Source organism: Dama dama, chromosome 13 (genome assembly GCF_033118175.1).
Source record: "Dama dama isolate Ldn47 chromosome 13, ASM3311817v1, whole genome shotgun sequence".
Taxonomy (NCBI): Eukaryota; Metazoa; Chordata; class Mammalia; order Artiodactyla; family Cervidae; genus Dama; species Dama dama.
Window position 1 is genome coordinate 28,715,434 of NC_083693.1, and position 6,181 is coordinate 28,721,614.

The 6,181-nt window shown below is 51.5% G+C and overlaps 1 pseudogene; it reads right to left on the reverse strand.

The window, feature by feature from the left end:
• Window positions 1-459: 459 nt before the first annotated feature.
• LOC133067989 (myeloid-associated differentiation marker-like) lies at window positions 460-1,476 on the reverse strand (annotated as a pseudogene).
• Between the last annotated feature and the right edge of the window lie 4,705 nt (window positions 1,477-6,181).

A 6,181-nucleotide genomic window follows, 5' to 3' on the forward strand; every position in this document is an offset into this window, starting at 1 on the left:
GAAAGGGGGTCCAATCCCTAGCTACCTGCACTCACCCCACTCCACACATCTGTACCAACTAAGACACAGCCAGGGTGACAGACAACCAGAGCCTCCAGAGGCCAGGGGTGTGAACAGCTACACAGAGGGCTGTGTGCTGTGGAGTCAGCACCTTAGGAGGTGGGAGGGGGCGGTGGGCAGAGAATGAAGGAGTCTCAGGTCCTGATGGGTCAGAAGAAGAAAGATGGGGGGAGGTGGTCAGGACACAGGAGATGAGAAAACTAAGAATGATGAGAAAAGGGACAAAGAGTAGAAAATATAGGAAAGACGGAACAGCAAGAGAAAGAGACAAAAGAGAACATGGGCAACCACACCAGAGCCCAGGAAGGAATCAGAGCAGAAGGAGGGAAGGAAACAGAAAAGAGAGTGAGATGAATGGGGAAGGATGTGAGGAGGGAGAGAGGGAGCCAGGAAGAGGCATCAGAGGACGACTGAGCTTGGTGAAGATGCCTCCACTGACAACAAGAGGGAATCAGGGGGCCTGATGCAGAGCCTCAGAAGCTGATAAAAAAAGCGGCGGGCCAAGTCCACCAGGTCAACCACATAAATCAGCAGGTTGACGGCTGTCAGGACGGCCACAGCCAGTCGCTGGTCCCAGGTACACATATAGTAGGTGAGTTTATCATGGCAACTCACATCACTGGACCTCTGGGGCTGCCCACCAAACTCCCCATTGAACTGGTAGAGCGGCCAGAGGACCACAGCCGAGGCGTAGAGGAGGGCGGAGAGCAGGGTCAGCCCCAAATGCACAAGGGGGACGGGGACAGGCAGCCTGTTGTCCCAGTTGTACCAGTTCAGCAGGAGGGTCACGGCTGACAGGAGGAAGCAGATGGAATACACGGCCACACACCACTCCAGGGCCGGCTGGTGCACGTACAGGTGGGGGCTGCTGATGAAGGCGAAGATGACACAGGCCACAAAGATCTCCAGCCTGTGAAGCAGGCCTGGCAAAGTGAGCACAGAGCAGGAGAACTCTCCAGACCAGGCGCAGGTCCAGACCACTTCAGCGGCATAAGCCAGAGATGCAAGGCTGGAAAAGGCAGTGACCGCAATGGCATGGTTGCCGAAGGGGCTGTGAGGCAGCAACTGGATGCAGGCGGTGGCAAAGACGATGGAGCCTGAGAGGCATAAGAAGGTGGCACAGGAGGCGCTGGTGATGAGAAAGCCGTCCCAGGAGAGGTGGAGGCGGGGCTGAAGCCCACACAACTCGACTATGAGGATGATGAGGGTCACAACGAAGCAGAAGCACCAGACAAATATGGACCAGTTACCTGCGGCCACCTGCAAAGTGCTCACACCAGCCACCAGTGAGAAGGCCACGCAGGTGGATAGCAGCTGCAGCAGGCGGAGGAAGTAGCCCATGATGATGGTCAGAGAGCCCAGGCCTGAGGACGGTCACGTGGACGTTGTGATGTTGTGCAGGTCTAGGTCATCCATACGGCAGTGGTCTTTGCTGAGACCCACCAGAAAAAGATCCAGCTCTGGAGTCAAGATGCCTGGAAAAGCCTCAGGGCCCTGTGAGGGCTGAAGCTCAGGATCTGAGGAGTTGGAACCAATGGCTCAGACACTCGGGTAACTGCACAGCCGCTCCAGAATGTTTCTCCCCACCCATCAGCCTTGGCCTTGTCAGGAGACTTGTCTTATCCCAAACCATATAGCCATGTTTGGTCTGGCCTCAAACGATGAATATTTTATCTCTCTGAGCTGTGTACCTTTATCTATGGAGACAGAAGTTAGGCTGGTCCTTATCTGCAACCCCAACCCTTCAAGGCTAAGAAAATTGAAAAAAGAATTTTGAAAAAATTCATTTGGTAACTAGTTTTGACCTGAACAAACATGAGACAATTTACGCTCAAAAGTTTAGTTGCAGAAACACTAATATATCTGATTACAAGGTGCTTTCAGACCCCCGTGAGTGTGATATGATATAGAGTAGATACACCATGTCACCTATCTGGAGCTGAAAAATTCCGAATTCTGGAGCAGACCCAAAGGTTTCAGAAATGGGATATTGGATTGTACTGCTGACCACATTTTACAGATGAGAAAACTGAAGCTGGGTAGTTAAGTATTTCCCTGAGGTTGCCCCATAGATAGGAGTGGGAAATCCAGATGAAAATGCCAAAGCTGTAGGTTTGAGCGCTTTGCTTTACAGTTCAGCAGGTCAGCCAGGCCATGGGTGGGAGCCCAGGACCAAAGCTCGGGGCTCTGAGACTCAGGACACACCTTCAGGGCCACAGCCTCCTTCCACAGCAACCTGGAGACACACGTGTCCTGGCCTGTCCTCCCAGGAGCCATCACTAGAAGGAACTGCCATCTGAGGGGACACAGTTCCACCTGGAGGAGGGCAGCTTCAGAGATTAAATGGAGGAGCCATGGGGTGAGAGCAAGTCTGTGGGGATGTGGAGGCAAGACGACATGGAAAATAGAAACTGTTCTGAATCCCCTCCCCCGCATTTTGCCTTCCCATGTGACTCTTCCCCGCTGGGGCAGGGAGAAGCCAACCCAGCATGACTCCAAGGTGGAGTGTCCTGGAGGAACCACAGAATAAATTAACATAATGTTTAGCTTTTAAGCTCCAAAACTGCCATCCAGATGCGAGTCTGGAAATATCCAGAAGTAGTCCTACCTGAGTGAGGATTCTTCTGGCCTGGGAGACTGGTTAGCAGCTTCCAAGCTGGGAAGAAGGGATTGGAAATGAACAAGGATGCTATATCTGATTCTGATGTGAAGTCTTTCAGGGCATCCCAGGGAGGGGGTGGGGATGGATGGATGACTGGCCCCCTTTAAAGGGCAGGAGCTGAAAGAGGAGGCATCTGCTGGACCCCTAGGAGCGTACAGCCCTGAGAAGGCACCCAGGACTGGAGTGGGGGCTGTGGTGACAGACTGGAGATGACTGGGGGTCAGGGGGTGTAGATTCCAGTGGCCCTGAGGCAGCCCAGTAGGTGTCTTCTGACCCAGAAGGGATGCAGGCATGGAGCCAACCTTCCCCATGGAGGAGGGGCCTGGGCTGGAACAGAGGAGAACAGGGGCCTGAAGGGGTTTCAGGGCTGTGACTGGGACACGTGGCCAGAGCAGCAGGGACCCTGGAGACCACAGAATTGCCCAGGTCACCTGCCCAAGGCAGTCCCGCCAGCCAGGGCTGCAGTCCTGTTCACACAGGGGCTCCTCCAGGGTCCAGTGTGGGGGAGTGAGGCCCCTCCCAGCCCGCCCCTCCTCAGGGACAGCTGCCCTGTTTCCAAGGGACTATTTGCTGAGAGGTCCCCAGGGCTGAAGGGCCAGCACCCTGAGCCCCAGCCAGCTTCCTGCCATCGGGGACCTGGTCACCTTTGCTGATAATAAACCCTGGGACAAGCTGAGGCTGGAAAGAGAAACACAGAGCAAATCCTGAGAACCTCCCTGGACTCCCAGAGCTCCTTGATCCCCAGTTGCCAGTGGAGCCCCGGAGCCTGCGGGCCTCCCCGTGGGCACTGCTGGGGTGGGGAGGGCACTGGGGTGAGGGAGGCTGGGGGTGTCTGTCCCCAAAGCTGTTCCCAACTTACCTCAACAAAATGACCCTGCAATTTACATCTAAGGCTAAAAGACAACTTTAGATGCATTTAATAGCACAGAGGGAGGACTTGGGGAAGGAGAGGCATGGGGATTCCTGCTGTGTGGCCCTGGGTCAGGCCTGTGCCCTCTCTGGGCCTCAGTTTCCCACCTGGAAAGCAGCAGCTTTGCCTGAGTCTCCCCAGCAGCCCCTCCTCCACTCTAGTCTGAGAGCCTGGACATGGTGCTCCCATCAGAGCACAGCCTGGATGTGGCTGAGCCCTGCCTACCCAACAGCCCTGTGGACTAGAAGACAGTGAGCTGGGAGGGTCATGGCCAGGTCAGAGGAAGGAAGGAGGAGGTGCCAGGACAGGGAAGGAAGAGGGAAAATGGACACCAGAGTTACAAGGATAAGACATTTCATAACTGGATGATCCTGTCCATTTACTCATCAGAACCTCAGGTTCCCCATCTGTGCAATAGGCTTATAACCAACTATGTGTCAATTAAATGAATAAAAGCACGTGAAGGGCTCCTCAGAGGGTCTCTGACAGGGCGCTCTCAATCCATACCCCCATCTGTTCCCCTCCCCGCCCCCCTCACAGAGGACCCAGAAGGCCCTGGCCCCACTCTGGACATGGGCACATGCAGCTTGATTTGCTCCAGATCAGGAGCTGCAAACTAGTTTGCACTGGAGGTGGACTCCTGATGTATTCAGTTTTCCATCACAGTGTTTTTATGAAGAAATGATGTAGAATCACTAGTATTAATATTTCTTTCCCTAAGGGTTTGGAAGCTGCAGTGCTTTAATTTCACATGAAAATTTAGACTCCCAGCTCCTTTAGAAGCCCCAGGAGGTCTGGTGTCACTGGGCTGTGTGTCCTTGGGGGACTGGGGGGGCTGGAGCTGATGTGGCTATGCTCTCTATATTGTTTTCCATTCATATCTTCGTGTAGTTTTCTATATTTCTCTTATTCTTCTGTATAATTGACATAAAGCAAGTCTATGATCATCTCACATGTCCTGATTTTTTCTCTTGGGCATGACCAGGCTTCCTACCTGCTCATAGAAATGTCTACCCCTGCATCCAGGGAGCATCTGTGTCCTCAACCTCATGTACAGTCTTCAACACATTTCACATGTTCTGAAATATGTAGACTTGTGTGTACATAAATGCACATGTTTGTAGGGCATATCTGTATCTTTTTTTCCATTTTATACACATGAGAGTGTGTCATGCACAGGGCTCCTTCTTTTCCACCACCCCCGACAGGTGCAGCTGGTCCTCTCCAGGGGCCCTGGTCCTCTCCATCCCCTTTACTTATTTCCTTCCCTCCTGGTTCCTGTGGGCGTTTGGACTGACTCCTTTTCTCTAGATCAGTGGACCCTCCCCTGTGAGTCTCAGACACTGGGGGACACAGGAAATAACAAGGGGTCCTGGGATCCATGTGACTACCATGCCTAGAGTAGGTCAGCTAGCTTATCTGGTAATTTATAAAAATACGAGAGACTATATTTTCCAAGTTTTTACTTATTTTTATTTCCTAGGGCTGTTGCATAAGGTTACCATGAGCTTGGTGGTCTAGTACAAGAGAGATTTATTCTCTCACAGTTCTGGAGGTCAGAAGTCTGAAATCAAGGTGTCAGCGGGGCTGTGCTGCCTGTGATGCTCCAAGAGGGTCCGTCCTTGTCTCCTTTAGCTTCTGGAGACCCATTATCTTGTAGCTCCCCCTTAACTCCATCTCTGTCTTTATGTGCTCATCTTCTCTCAACTCTTTGTGTGTAAATCTCTGTGTCCTTTCTCTTGTAAAGATACCAGTCACTGGACTGTGGTCCCACCCTCCATCCAGGATGATCTCCATCCCCAAATCTTTAATTAAGTATGTTTGCATCACCATACTTCTATATAAATAGGCTGCGTTCTGAGGTTCTGAGTAGACCTGAGTTTCAGGAGGACCCTCTTCAACCCATTACAGTTCTCTTTCCTATCTTCCTGTCTTTTTTTCATGGTGTCTTTTTCTAATGTGTTTATCATTAGTGTATTTGTTTATCAAAGTGTATTGGTTTGCTGAGTATTTCATATTAGTGTGTGTTCACTGGAGCTCCTGGGACTCTCAGTGGGTTGATCCTTCATGTGCTTTGTCATTAAACTGTGACCCCCTCTTACAGGACTCGCTTTTCTGGGAGAGTCCTCACGTCTTTGTTGGAAGCTTCACCCAGAATAATTGCACTTGCTTCTGCTCAGGACACTCCAGGCCAAACACCTGTTGGGTGGCAATTGTGTTAATTTCCAGGTTGGCATTGTTTGACCTCAGAGGTCATGTATATTTGGACCCATTTCACCGGAAATGAAGATTTAGATTTTGCTTCTCTTGTGGAGACTTAAAAAAAACCCAAAACTCCTGTCAAGGTGGGTATTAGCCTTGACCTTTCCTCTTGCTGAAGGGCATGGTTTTCCTTGTCTACTCTAGGTGAGGTTGCAATGTGGCCCTGCCTTTAGGGAAGTATCTCAGCTCCAACTCCTTACTTTCTGCCACGCCAAACCTCATTCCTGACCCAAGTGGGCATATAGACCAGCCTCTAGTTGGCCATGTTCAATTCTCTCTTCTCCCTC